The following is an 18,769-nucleotide window of genomic DNA, read 5'->3' as shown; positions in this document are numbered from 1 at the left end:
TGAAAAATAATGATTTTACAGTATGTAACAAAACAAAAACCTTTTTCTTTGTCTTGGGTAAAAGTTGTTATTTTTGGATTTACTTAGCCTGAATAATCAGGAAAATTGTTTTCCCCTCAAACCTTATTTTTGTCGTGATCGATATTTGTGAATTGGTCATTTACCATTGGCTGATTAGGTGACTGGAATATTGAAAATGACAAAAAAATTTAACTTTTCCCGCTTGTGATAATAATTTTAAGAACTGTTTAAATAACTTTTAGAATATAAGTCTTGCATCTAGATGTTTAACAGAAAATAAATTTTGAGTTAAAATAAAATTTTAAATTTAAAAGAAAACGGGACTTTTTTTTCCATCTTTATTTCATATACACTTACGTTCGTTCTCGTTTCGTTTTTAATGCGGAAAAATAGTTTTACCCGCAGTTAACGTGCTTTTTCCAGAATTTTCCCCGTTTCTTGAACATCTCATTGAATATTGCACTTTACCAAACGAGGAATTCCCCCCCCCCCCTTGGCATCAGGAGAGACAGGGCAACAACTTTCTAATTTGGTTTGGGGCTCACGGGGACTGTTTGAAAAGTTAATTTTTTTTTATTTTAATAATTATACAACTCCTAGATCCTTGAAACATGGATGAAATATCTCAGTACTACATGTTATTTGAAAACTTTTTCAAACTGCAAGTATTCCTCTGGAATCAACGGTTCGCCATTAAAATGCTATACTCCCCTGTTTGCTATGTATATCATCATACCCTGTATATCATTTTATATGCTGTGTGAGTCAGCTAAAAAAAGAAACTTTTTGGAAATAATTATAATCTTTTTGGCAAAACTTATTCCCTGAATAATCAATTTCAAATTTTTTGAATGAAAAGAATCACCAACATGATAATGTTCTATAAATTTCATATCTCTTCTGATCAAAAACATATGGTTCAAGTTATATCCTGCGTGAACATTGTCTAGCGTATCTTAATCTAATAATGGTTGGAGTGTATTTTTTTTTTTTTTTGGGATAGTTTTTTCCACGGCTAAATGTCACGGAAGTAAGCTAATTTTTCACCTTAATTTGCTATTGCTGCTAATGAAATTAGCGGTCGTTTTCTTCGTCTTTATATCAGTGTTATTTAACCATGTCCTTTTTAACGTGTATATAACATTCTACTTTGCGGGATGAGCATCGAACTGTTCGTGATTTATAGAAGAAAAGTCGAAAGTAATTCATTTTTATACATATACCGGATGATCCAAAAGTCACTAAAAGTTTCAAAAGAACATATTTTATGAACTAAGGAATGTATGGTGTCATAATAAGAACAGTTTATTATTATCTGCTCCATGGCTCCCTCTTCCACGGTGTTCTTCCTTTTCATTTCCATCATCTTCCCATATCCCACAGCTAATAACCGCAGTGAGGAGTTAATACAAGAACCGTAATCATAATTTGTTTTTCCTTCTAGATCTATGACAGCGTTTCTCAACATGTTATCAATCATACCGCATCGAGAAAATCGTCATCTTAAATACGGAATATCATTGATTTTTGGGGGAAAATGCAATTTACGACAATTTTTTTAATTGCCGCTTTAATCGCTACTGCTCCTAAACCACGCAATGCTTTAAATTGCTGGACAAATTTAAAAATAATTAACAAATTTTAATACAAATGCGTGAATTGCTGGAGAGCGCGCTTACTATAAATCAAAGTTAACCAAAATGTATTTCACGAGGAAAAACAACGAAAAACACGTACATCCAAATGACTAGGTGACCCTATCTCACTAAGAAAAAATACAGCAAACTATTATCTTACATAAACAACACGGTAAAATACGGGCATCGCCGCCAAAAACAATGCCATAAGTCTGCAAAATCACCAATTGTTGTAAAAATTGTTGAAATGGAAGGGAAAATCGAGAGCTACTGCAAATCATGGTGAATTGAAAAGTAATGCTCCAAAGAACGTTGAACTTCCATTACCTGTCAAATATGTAAGATGTATTTTTTGCTGCAATAATGTCATGATACTGTATAATTTATATATTATGATAGTTATCTTTGTTCACAACTTTAGTAAATATTATGAATTCAAATAAGCATAGCGGAAAAAACATGACAAATTAATAAGAAAATCGGAACCAAAAATACAAGAATGTCCCGTAATAAGGGACATTAGTGGTCCGGCGAATTGTTTCGGACATTTTACAGGTCCCTGGATTCAGAAAGGCTGAGGAACGCTGATCTATGAGAATCGTTTTGCCCTCTAGGAATGAATAATCTAATTTCTACTTTCCTTAAATGCTTTATGCTGAATGTGTGTACTTCTGCGGCTAAAAAAAATCATCGATTTTTAATAATACCATATAGAATAGCAACATAATCATTTCATTTCTTTTATATGGAGAGGAAGTTTTTAATGAGTTACTTCACAAATCAAGTCAATATTGATCTAGGCTACTTTTTTTTAATTCATACAGCATGGAACAATCATCTATACTTCGAAAAGAACCAGTAATTAGTTAGTTAATAGTTAATTTAATTTACTCAATTCAAATTTCAAATTATTTTTAGTTTCTTAATTACTGTGACGAATTTATACCATAATCATTTGGCGTATTGGCATAAGCACGCTCTCGTGAAAAAGTAAATTTTAGATGTAAGCGCCCATTTGCATATCCGCTGCACTCTTTTCAGGATGAAAATTTCTCTTCGATATTGTAATGTAATTGTTACTATTCATATAATTGCACCACAATATGCGTGCTACATATGGGAACCCTGTCCTAAAAAGCCTCAACTACAAGGATATTGCCCTGTCTCTCCTGAACCAAACAAAAAATTCTAACGTTTCTAAGTGCAATATGCGTTGAGATATTTGAATTGAAAAATTGCAGAAAAGTTGGGAAAGAACATCATAAATCAAGGAAAGAAACATTTTCCGTTAGTTTATGCTGTTCTTCACGAACTTTTCTCCGAGTTTTCAAATTCAAATATCTCAGCGAATATTGTGGTTAATAACATGGAATTTTTTTTGTTGGACTCAGAAGAGACAAAACAACTTTCTAATTGGTTTTTTTAGGACAGGGCGACCAATTAAAAATTCAATTTTTTTTTTATTCTGTGACACGCTATATTTTAACTATCAAAACTGAGACAGGGTGATTTTTGAAGACATTTTGAACTTTTTTTTAAATTGGCGCCATTCCTCACTGACGAACAGTTGATGAAATAAAAGCCGAATTAGGACTTACAAGACACCCTGTATAGAATTTCAGAGAAAATAATTTAAACAATAAGTCATTATCTTCTACTAATGATAGCTCTTGTACGATGTTAAATTATTACAAGCAGGCAAACTTTATTTCTGGGACCTCACGCGATAATAATAACAAGAATGGGATAAATTAACTCAATTAGTGGGCAATGTCAGTCTAATCAGTCCGTAAATAATAGCAATAAAGAAAAAAAAACAGTTTATTTTTTTTTAATTCATAAGAGATAATAAGTCTCTCACGGATATCATCGTATGATATTATGTTTTTCCCCCCTTAATCTCAATTGCGGCACCAATGTATCCAATTAATGGAGTAGAGTGCATTGTCATTTAAAATGTCGAGGTCATTTCAGCGTTAATTACAACTGGAAGAGAATAAAAAAAAATCAGTGAAATAAACAAACGAAATGAGAAAAAAATAAATTCAGAGGGGGAAAAAAATCTATGGTGAAAAAAACCCCACTTTTTTCCCATTAGAATAAAGTGGATTAACAATTAAGTAGACTCAGCCGAGAAATTAATTTCTTTTTTTTCTTATTTTCTTAGAATTTCTTTTGCCATTTATTTCTTAGAATGAGATACTTGATCGAAAATAGAGAAGGCCCTTAAAGAGAGAAAATTTTTGCTGATGCTTCTCTCTTTCCGAGTTTTAGTTTGTTTTGGAATTTTAAAAAATTGGTTTGGGAATGAATTTTTTTTTTTTTAAATTCCATATCCAAACTCTCCTTTTAATCTTGTTAGTGTTTATTTCATTTTAAGCAGAACGATTTTTTTTGTATACCGAGTGTCATTCTTTATCTCATTTATGGCTGCATATTTCGAGTTTATTAAGCGAGAAAAAAAGCCTTGATCGTTACTGAATAAGTAAGTAATTGATTAAAGATATGGGTGTGCTATTTAAAAATGGTTTATTGTCAGGGCTGACGCTCCTCGGCGCCCCTGACAAAGGGGTTTCTCGAAGAGATTCTTTGTTGAACCGTCGTGGGGAGCAGCGGATAAGCGGTGATTAGTCAAACGGTACCATGAGCGAGAACTTTTTGAGAGCTCCCACAGTGTGTAAAGTATCTGAAAGAGATAAAAAAATTCTGTGATTAGTTATAGAATTGTAGAAAATATTTACGTCATACACACACACATTTCCCTTCTATATAAGAATATCAATAAAATAAATAAATAACCTATATTATAAATAAATATAGGTTTTTCTGTGCTGCCACCTATCAAATAAAAACTAAACTATCTGTTATGATTTTTTAAACAGCATTAGTTGTTGTTTTAAATGATTATGCAGCAAGAAAACGAACTAAATATGTTATAATTTTATATATTATTTGCTTTTGTTCTGCATATTGGTATAAATTTTATGCTACAAAATGCCGATTGATGCATTTTTATGTTTGCCGTTAGATTGTTTTTGTACAGTTTAATAAAACAATTTTAGTGCATAAAATCTACACCAGTATGCTGGAAAAAATTAAAGAAAATCCAGCTTTCTATACCACATTTTGTTCATTTTCATTCTGCACATCGGTTGAAAACATACAACTATTTTATTTTGAGTAATAAACCAGATAGTTTTGATTTTACTAAATAGGTGACAGCAGATGTCATAGCTTAAAGCGGTTTCTCGTATTTATAATATCCAAGTACAAAAATATGAAGTATATAATAAGTCAGAAGGTTGGGAAAATTTTCCCGTTGTTTTTTAAATAATTTTCACAAATTATTGTTGAATTATTGAGATCTGCAAGGAGGTAGTAAAAGGTGAAGAGCACTTATATAAACTAAACAGTACAAGTCCACGGCTTTTCATGCCAATAGATAATTTTCATCAATTGCTTTATACAACTATAATGCTTTCTAATTTTTTTTTCAAGATGCCCGACCGGGCATGTAAATTTTTGGAAATTTATCCAGCCCTTGTCCGAACATTTACTAATACCCATCGAGATTTCCCGTTTGAAGCGTGTTTTCCTGCTCACATCATTTTATATAATGTCTCCAAAGGTTTTTGAAAAATGTTTCATAAGCGGGATCCACTGTACTTTCAATCGATCATAAATATTAAATATTCATGAAGCTGACTGATATCTCGCACTACTCTGACTCCTCACGATCCATTGCATAGCGCAACGGATAGTGTTCCTAGATTGCTCCAAGGCTTCAACTCCAGAGTTCGGAAAATCCAACTTAAAAGCACTAATCTAAAAATCGGCATCAATCCAGAAACACGACACAACATCATCATTCGTATAAACATTTACAATGTCATCGCGATGTTTAATCACGCACGCAATAATAAATATTTACTCTCTGTAGCATGTAACCGATCAATCATGTTATCAATGAGACATGTTATGATGTTCGGATCGGAAATCCTTTTGATCACTTGACGAAGCGCAATGATAACATGTATGTGTGTCTCTGTTCGCTTCCGAACTCAATTTTCGTTTCTTTGTAATTAGGACGGCAAGGAATCGTTAACCGGCTCAATGAAAATCGTTCCTTTTTCTCTATTTTCTGACGTAATTTTCTACAAATTGCTTTATTTCGCGCTCCATGGATTCTGTGCTTTTCTTTTAGTTTTCCATCATCTTTCCGTGTTCCTTAGCTAATAACTGCGGTGAGGAGTTAATACAAGAGAACCGTGTAATCATAATGTGTTTTTCCTCCTCGATCCATGAGAATCATTTTGCCCTCCAGCAATAAAGAAATCTAATTTCCACTTTCCTTAAATGTTCTATGCTTAATGTGTGTATTTCTGCTACTATTTTTTCCCCTTTCTTCAAAAAAGAATTGATTTTTAATAATACTGGAATAGCAATCATCATTTAATTTTTTTTTACATGGAAAGGAAGTTTTTAATGAGTTGGTTCACAAAAAGTTCAAACCAATATTGATCTAGGGTTTTTTAAAGGCATGCATGCAGCTTGGAGCAAATATTAACTGTACATTATTGGAAAGAACCAATTATTAGTATATAAGTTAATATTGATTGATTTAATTTAAATTTAAAATTATTTTTACCTTCCTAATAATCTGATGAATTCACACCGTAATTATTTGGCCGATTGACATAAGCGCCGCTGTTATGAAAAAGTATGTTTTCGACGTAAGCACAGCATCTGCCTATCCACTGCACTCTTTTCAGAATGAAAATTTCGCTTTATTATTGCAATGTAATACGCTTCTTCTTGCATATGTCGCTAAGTGCGATGCTTCTAAACCTATCTACTCCATTCCTGTTGCCACTTATTTTTCGGATGTTGATAAGTGAATTTTTTTCTTTTCTACTTTTTCATTTTATTATTTGTACTGGCAGACGTATAACGATTATTATTTTTCGTGGCTCACAAGCTAACTTAGATTAATTCAGAGATATTTGAAATTTTTAATTTTTTTTTCAAACTTTAAAAACCATGTTTAGAAAAACAAACAGTAAAGCCATCTCTTTACTCTGTTTTTCTAAAGGTGGTATTGAGTATTAAATTGGGGGAGGGATGGGGGCATGATTTTTTTTGGGGGGGGGGGAATTAAGAAACGAAATGTAAGAGTATCTCAAAGGGGCGGCAAAATTAGTACTGCCCAGGGTGACGAGAGCATGAAGTCAGTCTCTGCTAAGAGGGGCCGGGGCAACAGTCCAATTACAAATACGTCGAGGAATGAAAATTCATCTGAAAAAAGTACCATGACCTGAGCGAATCGTGCAAGCTGGAATACGCTGTGTGATTAAAATACCTATGTAAATAAAGTGTTACACCAATCGAAATCTTTCATGCGCAAGCTTTGCACCAGACCATGTTTATAAAATAAACCTACTGTGTGCTGCAGATCATCGCTACATACCTGTCTGGTGAGTGCAAGAGGTGGTGTTGCACAGTTAGGGAAAAAGAGGGCAGGACCTTTCTTCAATATGTTCTGTGTCCGAAATATTCGCAAAGCCGGCGATTCGTGGGTAAAGCAACCTCACCGATAGTGCTTTATCCACATATGCCAATACCACAATGAAAACCTTAAGTAGCGCTAGCAACAGGAAAATTCAGAAATAAGATATTAATCGCACACCCTGCATTTTATACTCTGATACGCATATTTACAGTTCTTTGCTTTCCGCAGCAAATAACAGCCCTCTATCAACAAAAAATGTAACTATTTTTGTAACCAAAAAAATCCCTTTTTTGAAAATAACTGTTTTTTGCAAACCGCATTTTGAAATATACAAATTCCTTTCAATTTTAGGAGTTTTTAAATTAATTAAATTTATGGGACACCTTATACTTCGTCCGGAACTCAACCTCCGCGGTCAAGCAGAGCTATGGTACAGAGTATTGTAAAGTGATACCACCAAAAACAAAATATATATTTTGAAATAAGTAATTAAAATGGCAATGTGCAATTACTCCCGGAATACAAATATATTTGACGCGAGGGATATGATACCGTAACTCATATTTTTAATAAATGAATTTTTTTTTATCCCCGGTTCCGGTTTTAAAAAATAACAAAAGATAAAAAAATCCTTTTCATAATTAAAAATACAACGGATATATTAAAATCTGACATCGGTCGGATATATATATATATATCAGTTGGGAAGAAGAAATGCATTATATGAATGTTTGCTTATTTTCACCTATATTTTTACTATTCTCCACATGGAATAATGCTCTTTTTCCAAGGAATTAAGAATTTCATAACGGAAATTACGTTTCTTTATTCCATAAGAAAAACCATATCTAGTTTCGTTTTCATTTCCTGTATTCGTTGCAATTAATGTCAGAGACGATATCAAACTCGTATATCTCCACGAATTGAATCCATTTATTATTATTATTATTGTTAGTATTCCCTTCAGGCATAATAATTCTGCAAAGACTACTCTTTTGTGTTTGGTTGTTATTTTATTGCCATTTCATTGCGACACGGTATGTTATTCGCTAAATTATTCCAACCGTAAATGTGAAAGTAACGCTCAAAATATCTCGTGTCGGAAACAACGCGTTTAGCTGCAGAAAATTACAGCGATTTGTACCAGGGCATCTTGAACAACCCCCCCCCCCCTACCTCTTTATGTCCGATATTGTGTTGTCCAATGTCACAGGGCAACTTCTCTCGCAACACGAAGTGCAATATTATCCAAAAAGAAACATTTACCTTTTTCTTCGAGTTTGCTCTTATCAGTCCGAAAACGTTTTTCTACTTAGTAACTTCTTTTAAGAGTACAAAACTGTACGAAAACATGGTGTTTCTATTCAGAAACATTCAGCATTAATACTAGCAAGAAAGGGGGTACGGAGAAAAAAAGCTTATTGCTGGTCATGAAAAGAACTGAGTTCACTTTTACGTAATGTCGAAAACTTTGTGAATCTGAATTTCGGAATTTTTTTTTTTCTTCCGAAGGAACTCTTTCCGTTTTTGTATTCAAGGCGCATCTTCTTTAACTTTGTCCTCTCAACGATAGAAAACGTTCTCATGACTTTGTTGAGATCGTGAAACGCTTCCCTGAATGTATAATAGAATTTTCTTTACCTTTAAGTTCATTTAAAAATACGAGGTTTAATCAACGTACTTTCTACGCAAAAGAAAAATTGAAATTTGATTACGGTAGAGTGTCGATAGTTCGAGTCTCATAAATCCGAAGTTCTGGACAATCCGAAGTGCTAGAATTTTTCGAAATTCCTTCTCAAAACTTCTCTTTTTGGTTTTTCGCCAAGAGCGCGTTTGTTTAATTTTTCTTACGAATACGTGTAATTTCAGTTTTGAGAGTGTCTTGACGGGGACAGCACTGAAGGGGTCTTGATCTCTAGGCTGAGGTGTTTGGAGGAGCCCCAGGCCAGAACTTTTCACTATAGTGTAAACTTATACTATAAGAAATGGGCTCCTCCCCTGAACACTTGAGCCTGACGCCTTCCCAGCTCCGTTCAATTGAAACTATGGGTCTTAGAAGTAATGCTCTAAAAGTACATAGTTAAGTTGTTGAATAAAGAAAAAAAAGAAGTAATAATAAGTACGGTTGTATAATCCAAAGGAAGAAAACAATAATTTATATTTCATCAAATGAGAACAAAATATATTTTCAACGTTCTTCAAATAGAATGTCCATGTATCCATATAAAGGCCACTACATAAGTTTGAGGATGGAACTCCAGCCCACTGATGGGTCTTGTATTTTCTTAAATTTTTACTAGGGGGCTGGGAATCGATTAAAATTTTTAACTGGTTAATCAAAAAAATTTTAATCGATTATTCATCTGATTAATCGAATTTTAATCGGATAGTTTTTTTAACCATATAATATTGATAAGATGCTATAAAATGTTTTATTCCTTTCACACACCTATCCGGCATATTTAATATAGGGATAGATTAAGAAATTGGAGCTGGCCGATTAAAGCAGTTTAATATGCTGAACATAATTTCATAAGAAATTATCGCCACAATAAGCGTTTAATAAATCTATTATTAATTTTTTCAAATTCTAATTATTTATTAGATTCGAAACAATAAATAGAAAATAATAGATTAGAGACACGAGTAAGTAAATGATGAATGCAAACATGTGATTAGAATACTAAACACAAAAATGAAAATTATGATTATGAGTGGTTAAGAAGTAACAGTTATAACCGTAGACCTCCAGAAAAAATTAGATACAGAGAGATAGACGGCTTTCTTTCTTCAGCCCAAGGTACAAGGAAATAGATATTTTCTGGATATTATGCCTAGGTGAACTCGGAAAGAAAAGTGTTCTGGTCTCCTCGATTTCACCTCCACAAAATATCCAGAAAATATGTCTCCTTCAAATTAGATACAGTTAATGCCTAAACAATGGTGACTTGAACTTTGTGGCTGATGTTGGTGCTTATATTATAAATGTTCTACGTTTGGTTCTCTGTGTTAATCTTTAATAGCAAATCTTATTGAATTGTTTTGTCTTGTCAAATAGTTAGTGATCTCTATTTGTCTTTATTACAACATTTTTGGTCATGTTTCGTACCTCCCCTTTTTCCCAACTTGCGTCAGACTGTGTATTTGTGCCAAAATTAGAAGTCCTTTTAGTGCCCAATCATTGCATGAGCGAACATATAAATACAGTTTAATACAAATTTAATACAAATACAATATTTTATAAATTTTTAAGCAGAAATATGTTTGTTTCGTTGTGTTATATCACCTCTTGACCTTTGTCGTAAGTGTATCTCAAGTTTAAAAACACCTCTTGATATCTTTTATAATTACTTAAGCATTACGTTTAATTCTCATCTGGAGTTACCAAAATTGTTTAGAAACTAATAAAAACTATTTTAGACGACCAAAAGAGTTTCAACAGAATTTGAAATTTACCCATGCATCAATATTTCTTGAATGAATGCTCCAAGGGTCATTAAGTTAAACCGAAGTGGGTTTAATTTAGGATATTTGAGATTGAATATATAGGTTGTTGCTAGGTATTTCAAATTGCAATACTATTCGTAAGGATTATTCAAGTGTACATTTTTTGAATTTTCGGTCTAGCTAAATCCATAAATCACGCCAAAAATGAACTCATAAATTTATAATCCAATGCAGTGATACATCCACGATAGTGATATGAGCGAAGCGAAATAGGGTTTAAGAAAATGTGAGCTTTCTCAAAACCATTTCCTCCTAATGTAGCTTATAATTTTGCCGATGCTAAAAAATTTCAATGAAGTACTATAGTTTTATGGCACTTTATTTCGGGTGAAATTATAAACTCAATTCACACCACTATGAGTTCGTAACTTCGGAAATCATAAGTCGGAGGCGTTTGTCAGTCGAGCAGTATGTGTATAGGGAAAATACATCACTCAAATATCAGAATAATTAAGCTTTGAAAATATCTCTCGTTTTACACTTAAAATTTATTTTGTTTCACTTCCTCTTTAATTACCATGAAAATAGGAAAGTTTCACACAATTTTAATCCCATGTGCAGTTTACATGAGCGATTAGTTCAATTTTTACCAAAGTAGAACGTACATTAGTGATTGCCGCAATCGATTTGACATTAGGAAATGAATGCTGTACTTTTCAGAGTGTCTGATGCATGTGAAAAATTATTTTAAAAAACAACTTTTTACCCAACATGAATTGCTTAAGTGATATTCGGATCAATTAAAATTCGAAATTTATGAGCACATGGAGTGGAAATGGAATTGGATTTCATTAATGTTTTGTATATGAATAGCGGGATAACAATTCTTCAAGTTATTAATCCTTTGAAAGCTCAAGGAAAAAGAATCGAGTATTAAGTATATGTGGGGTAAGTTCAGTATAAGATATTTTTCTTATCTTCATGATGAATCATGAATACTTTGGCTAAAGTAATTAATTTCTATTAAAATGAAAATAAAATGCTTGAAAAATTCCTTTAATATAATTTATTATTTTCAAAAAATCATTATTTATTGATATGTGGGGAATGCTCACATTTAATACAACAAAAGGGATACTAAGATGGTTTAATCCACTGATCTTCATTAAATAAGAAACAAAATAATACAACAAAAACGTCAGTGTGGGAGGCCACGTCTGGTCTCACCCACGTACACGTCGACGTCTGCGTCTCTCAACTCAGTATACATCGTCAGAGGGCGCTCGTATCTTACCGTGAAAGATAGGACGTCTTCCTTCCTACATCGGCCATTCTGATCTGTAGCATGCGCCCTCGCATGTGCAATACTTATACATATAATGTACACACATATAAGCAAATAGACAAAAACTTGCCAGAGAAAAAAATGGACATCAAAAAATTAAAAAAAATTCGGCATAATATGGTTAAACGGCAATAATAATTATAATAAAAGGCATATTAGAAATAATAATCACTAAGCACATCCACAAACAAAAAAAAATATTGACTCATAACTTAAAATTAAAACACGTCAAAATAAAAATCAGCGACAAAAACACATCATGAGAAAAATTATCGAAAATTGGAGAAAACGCGCTGAAAGAAAGAAAATATATATATACATAAACACACAAAAAAAATATTACGTAAGTTTCGAAATAGCACGTCTATAGAATAATGATAATACGCCTAATCATGAAATAACACGCTCATAATCATAATAATCATCTATCATTCATGGAAATACGAAATCAATAGGATCATGAACAAAAAAATCAATCGCATTAAAATGAAAAAGAAAGGAGAAAAAAAAAATGTATACATAATGAAATCAAAAAGTCAAATATTCATATTATTGTGACAACGTCGTTCAGTTTGTATTTGATTGGAGGTCTTCTACGATAGTTATACGTCTTTCTAACCTTTAACATATGTTTGAAGTTTTTACTGGACGTCGGCAGATGTCCAAGGTGATTGGTATGGTAGGTGTTCAAAGGGGTATCGTCTTTTTGATGGGTATGCAAACTACTCGGTTTGGCAGTCTTTCTGTTAGCTTTTCGGGCAGCTTGATGAACACTGTTGGATATCCGAAAAGATATAGCAACGGCCAAAATTACAACGAAGAGGTATGCTGCAACACTTATATATGAGAAATATTTTAGAGATAATAGCAAAAGTAACACCAACACAAACACTATAGCACTTTCTTTCACATCTGTCCAATGCATCAATTCGGCAACTAGAGAGAAGAAACAGCAACAACTTTCATCATCAGTGTTGTTATCAGGTTCAGCTTCCATGACGTCGGATGCTGTTGAATGTTTCACCACCTTCTCGTCATCGGTGTTGATCATACGTCCAACCAGCTTATCGCACACAGGACTCATCTCTTTCTCATCATCAATATCGTCTTCAAGCGAATCAAAGAATTGTTCTTCATCAATATCACGTTCGATGAAAGGCTCTCTGAGAGGATGGCACATCGGTTTGTCGTCTGTGACCGTGAGGCAAAGTTCAGCATTCGTAGTTTCGGTTTTAATAGGCACATCAGATGGAAATAATTGATCACCGTCAGTTTGGGTTTCTTTCGACGTTAAGGGCGAAATGTCAATTTTAGGGTTTTCTTCAAATATCGCATAAACGAGTGGTTTCTGTGCATCGTCAGACGTCTGCTTCTGAAGGTTGGAAAATATCACACCATCGGGTGTAATAGTGAGTTCGGCTTGGTTTATAACATCACATCCTAGAATAACATCAAATATCATGGAGGGATTCGGCACAACGTGTATCTGAGCAGTAAGTTTCTGATCGTCGATAGAAAGCGTCGTTTCAAAAGAACCAATGACACGAATTTTTGAATAACCAAATCCAGTAAGAACACTAATATTCGTTGTTAGCTTTGGTGATCCCAGATGGATCCATGCATTTTCTTTCATGAGAGTCATTTGACTTCCTGTATCAACTAAACATCTTATTTTAGTACCCATGAGTCGAACATCTTTGCACATTACATCTAGCGGAGTAGCTTGGTAGGTATTATTTACGTCAGCGGCATAATGCAAGGATTTTTGGATGGTTTGTGGACACGCGTTAGATTTATGACCAAATTCGGAACAGGAAATACACTTTGGTCCTCGATGTTTCTCTGGACATAGTCTAGAAATATGGCCATTTCCATTGCAATTAAAACACGTGATCTGCTTCAATTGCCTAGGTGTATGAAAGTTTTCGAAATTCGGGTTTGGCTTTTGACTGCTTAATTTCGGGTCGCGAATGTGGAACCGATTGTTGACGTCAAGAGTGTTAGTTGGATGATGGAATCCAGTTGAGGATTGGCTGCGGCTTGTTTCATTAAAGACTTTTTCATACATCATTAACTTTGTTTTGAATTCGGCAATCGTCTGGCACCCATAGAGTAGAAATTTATTTGCTGGTAAATCAGAAATACCGTTTATACAATAGTCTATAATCGACGCATCATCGATAATACCATTGCCATGGCTAGCTAATTCTCGAATAGCTATAAAATATTCGGAAAGGGTTTCTGACGGACGCATTTTCCGTTGCTGAAGTCGTCTGTGCAATTCGGCACTGTTTATCTTCATGCTAAATTCCTCAAGTAGTGCTCCCTTTAATGCTTTCCAAGTGGTTAGCCCTCTTTGAGACTGGACAAACATTTTCGCGGGGCCTACAAGGTTTCGTTTCACCAGTATGATTTTTTGTTGTTCAGTTAGGGAGGGAAAAAGCGAAAAATTCTCCTCCACTTCCCCGATGAAAGCATTCACACCATATGTGTCTTTCCCCGAGAAAGACCTCATCGTCTCTTTCAAGTCGTTCAAAACCAGCCAATAACTTCCGTCTTGACAGCTATGATGGTTTTCGAAGGCAGGGTTCGGAATCGTCGTCACAACAGCATTTTTGTTTACATGCAGGGGATTCCGTGGGGTGAACGAGTCTCTGTTCTGCTTAGTGTGAGGGTGGATATGTGGTGGGGTCGCGTCGGTGTGGAGTGGGTGTTCTTTTTTCTTTACATGAACTGAAGCCTGCGATATGGAGGTTTCGGCGTCGTCATCATCATCATCGTCACTGTCCTCTTCTGAAGAATTATTTTTACTATTATAATTGTGAAAGTCTTGCACATTCGACAAAAAATTAAAAATTTCGTCGCAAATCTGTTCCTTTGTTTCGGGAATTTCCAAATGCAGGGCATTTCCGACTGAAATTAACTGGGACAAATTAAATGATTCTAGGACTATTTTTTTTCTTTCGGGAACATCAACATTCCAAGGAAATCCCTTGAAAGCTCGAAGCTTTTTTCTGCTGCTTCGATCGAAGGGTTCGGCAAAAATGATGTCATTTAAGAGCTTTATGGTTGATGATTTCGCAAATTTTAGAGTTTGAGCAATGGATGGAATTTCTCCGAGAGAAATCTCCATTATGAGAAAAAGAACTCACCCCGTCTGATGAAAACAAAAAGTCTGCTAAATAATCCAGATGCACACACACAGTATCACACTCGCGTTGGACAGCTTCTCGTCGCGTCTACCAAATGTTACTACACTCGTCATTTATCTAGGGGATGGTTGGGTTTAAAGGGTCGAGCCCCCAAATGTGGGGAATGCTCACATTTAATACAACAAAAGGGATACTAAGATGGTTTAATCCACTGATCTTCATTAAATAAGAAACAAAATAATACAACAAAAACGTCAGTGTGGGAGGCCACGTCTGGTCTCACCCACGTACACGTCGACGTCTGCGTCTCTCAACTCAGTATACATCGTCAGAGGGCGCTCGTATCTTACCGTGAAAGATAGGACGTCTTCCTTCCTACAGATATATAATTAATATTGCAATTTCCTTGAATAATAATAACAATTTCTCTTGGCGTGTACTTCGTAGGTGTTCCTGTATTGAGAAAATATATTACCGTGTAGTCCGCAGTGACGTATAATCCGCACGTGAAAATTTCTCTCATCAAGAATGAAATCTTAAAGAATGGAAGGGTTTGTTTGTCACACGCATCTCTATAGAAAAAAAAAAAAAGCATTGTTTTTTCTTCTTACGCGTCATTTGTAGAGCTTTTCAAAATTAATTCTCTATGACGAAAAATACTTTTTTAAATATTCATTTCTGTTCCAACCTCTCGGGAAAAAAAGAAAAAAAGAGTATAAATAATCTGCATTACGAAATTCCGATATTTTTAACGTATAAGGCCGTGGATCATACGATGGAAAATACGCGGTATATATTGTCTTAAAAAATATAACTTCACCAACGGAATACTATAATAATTCCACTGTATCCGCTGTTAATGATTCTGTTGTAATTAATATAAACAGTAATCTAACGCTTACACCAACTTTTTTCTTGATGACCAAAACAAGCAAACGTATAGAAAACACTTATAATTCTCAAAATCAAAACATCCAAATTTAATTTGTTTTATAATTATACAGAATTTAGCTTTTGTGACAAACTAGCTCAAAATACGTTCAAAATAATCAAATAAGTTTCACGTGCAGGGTGTCCCATAAATCCGCAAATACGTAGTTTAAAAATTCGGAAAAATTGAAGGAATCGGTATATTTGAATGCGGTTTCTGTGAAAAGTTATTCTCACAACGGGGGATTTTTTTTTTTTTTTTTTTGGTACAGCAAAAACTAGTTAAAATTTTTCTCGAAAGAAGGTGCTGCATGAAGTAGCAAATAAAAAGTGGTTGGGAAGCTGAACCTTTCTTCAATCTATTATGTGATCGAGTCTTTTGTAAAGGTACAACCGTGATTTGTGGCTGAAGTAAAACATCTCCGCCAATAGCGCTTTACCCAACACAATGTTAACAAAACTTCACGAGAGGAACTATATTCTTCGTTACCCTTCGTGAGAATAACTTTTTCGCAAACCGTATTCAAATATACCAATTTCTTCAATTATTATGAATTTTTAAACTATTAACGAATTTATGGTACTAATACAGGAAATACGATGGGACCCAATAGAATGAACGTACTATACGAGAAACGTCAAATCGGGGTTTGTTTGTATTGCACTATTATCATTGTTGCTTTCCATGATTGGTTCGTAATTTATTATCCAATCCCTCAACGTGTGGGACGCTCCAAACCCCGTCATAAATATTTCGAGCGTCTGTGACACCGGCTTATGTTTAGAGTTTTTCTTCGTCTTCTTCATCTATGTAAGATTTAGCTAAAGCTCTTTGATTCTTGATGAGTCAAGTCTCCACGCTGTTGTCTTCGATATAATAATTCACTTATTCCATTATATCGATAAACTCTCTAGCTAACTTTTTTATTTGCTAATGCGTAGTTCCTATATCTGTTATCGGCAAAATAGCCTGCCGGCATTGTGACTAGAAACAATGCAGGCTCCCATAATTTTCTGTAGATACACACACACACACACATAAAGATAGTATGTAGAAAGATATAAATATATACATACATATCTATCTGTCTTACTTCTAAGTCGATACAAGATGAATAGTGAGAATTACTAACTGCGCAAATCAGTAAACACTGTACTTCCAACCTGCCGTTACCGTTCTTTCTTTTAATTCATTCATTGTTCCCTTCGAAAAAACAAAAAAGCATCTGCATTTATCTATTTACGTTGCCCTATTATATCAGGTATTTATTTCATTGGGAAATATATTTTACTTTTTTTAAAAAATTCTCCTCCATTTCTAAATTAAAAAAAAAAATTACGTGAACTTCTATTAAAATGCAGTATTGCAAACTAAAAGCGCTCGATTTCTGCTTTTATCGGAAGGAAGTGTAAAGTACGGTACATCAAATGATTATCCTGCAGTAAAGCATAAAAAAACTTATTCCATATTGATAATTAATTTTCTTTATATAGTATCAAATGCTATGCTTTGTATACGGGCAACTGTTTTTTTCCCCGGATCAAGCATAAATTACAGTCGAACTGCGATAGCTGGGATTTTCGATATAAATGGAAAATATATAAATCAGCTAAGAGAATGAAATTGAGCTTTGGCAATCTTACCTTGATGAATTCACCAATGAATTCACAAGTCCCCATGCGAAATCATTTTTATATTTCCTACTAAGAAATATATAAAAATTGAAACTCTGTCAAAGTTAATGTCAATTTAATGAAAATTTACCTTCATATTACACCGAAAAATATTAAAGAAATATTCTCCAAATATATCAGCAATATTAAAACTCTAATTTATGCTATTTTCACGATGATTTTCATATAATTTAATATTTTAGGTAGTTATAAAAATTAAAAAATTCAATATTTTCAACTATCAATATGTCGGCGAATTTTTCGTCAAAAATGTTACGAGGTGAATTTTTTTCAGCGAAAAAGAGACAGACGTGAATTTTACTCATCAACATAATTATATGGGTGCGGTAGCCCTGGTCGATAAGATAATCGTCTAAAGCAGTGCTACGCAAACCCTGGGGGGTTCGTGTCAATGAACTGGGAGGGGGGGGGGGGATCCACGAGATATTCTCAAAAATAAAAACTTACAAATAAGAAAATAATTTTTATTTAAAAATACGTCAAAACTAAAGAATGATTTTTTTAGCTGAGCCAATTAACATGTATTACACAATGTAATTTGATAAAATTCTACTTGTACAATACGTAATCAATATATCGGATCCGTCATGCCAGAATCGTGAATAATTTTACTTTTTTTCATGTGAAAAAAAAAGCACATGACAAATGACGCTTGTATGTTAACTCTACCCATGTTACTCCATGGAAGTTAATTTCCTAAAATGTGTTTTGTAACTTGTGTTTCAATAGGGATACACATTCGCGTTTCAGGCACAACTTAGATAGCAAAACATGGTATCAAATCCAAACAGCTGTTAAAAAAAAATTGTACATTCGTGCTTCTGGCATGCGTCAGACGATATCAAGTTAGTACTTTTACAGGGTGACTTGGAGAGAATCACCTTATTTCAAAATTGTTTACATATGCCTTAAAAATTAAAAACACTGAATAAAGTGATATGTGAATATGCAGAAGAAAATATACCTACGTTTTATGAACACTTTTTGTTAATGTCGAGTTCAAGTGTAAATCAGATTTTTTTTCTTAATCACC

This window comes from Pholcus phalangioides, unplaced genomic scaffold (assembly GCF_987345545.1).
Source record: "Pholcus phalangioides strain wild (caught in Gottingen) unplaced genomic scaffold, Ppha-v1.0 ptg000001l_1, whole genome shotgun sequence".
NCBI lineage: Eukaryota > Metazoa > Arthropoda > Arachnida > Araneae > Pholcidae > Pholcus > Pholcus phalangioides.
Note: the sequence above shows the minus strand (reverse complement) of the source record.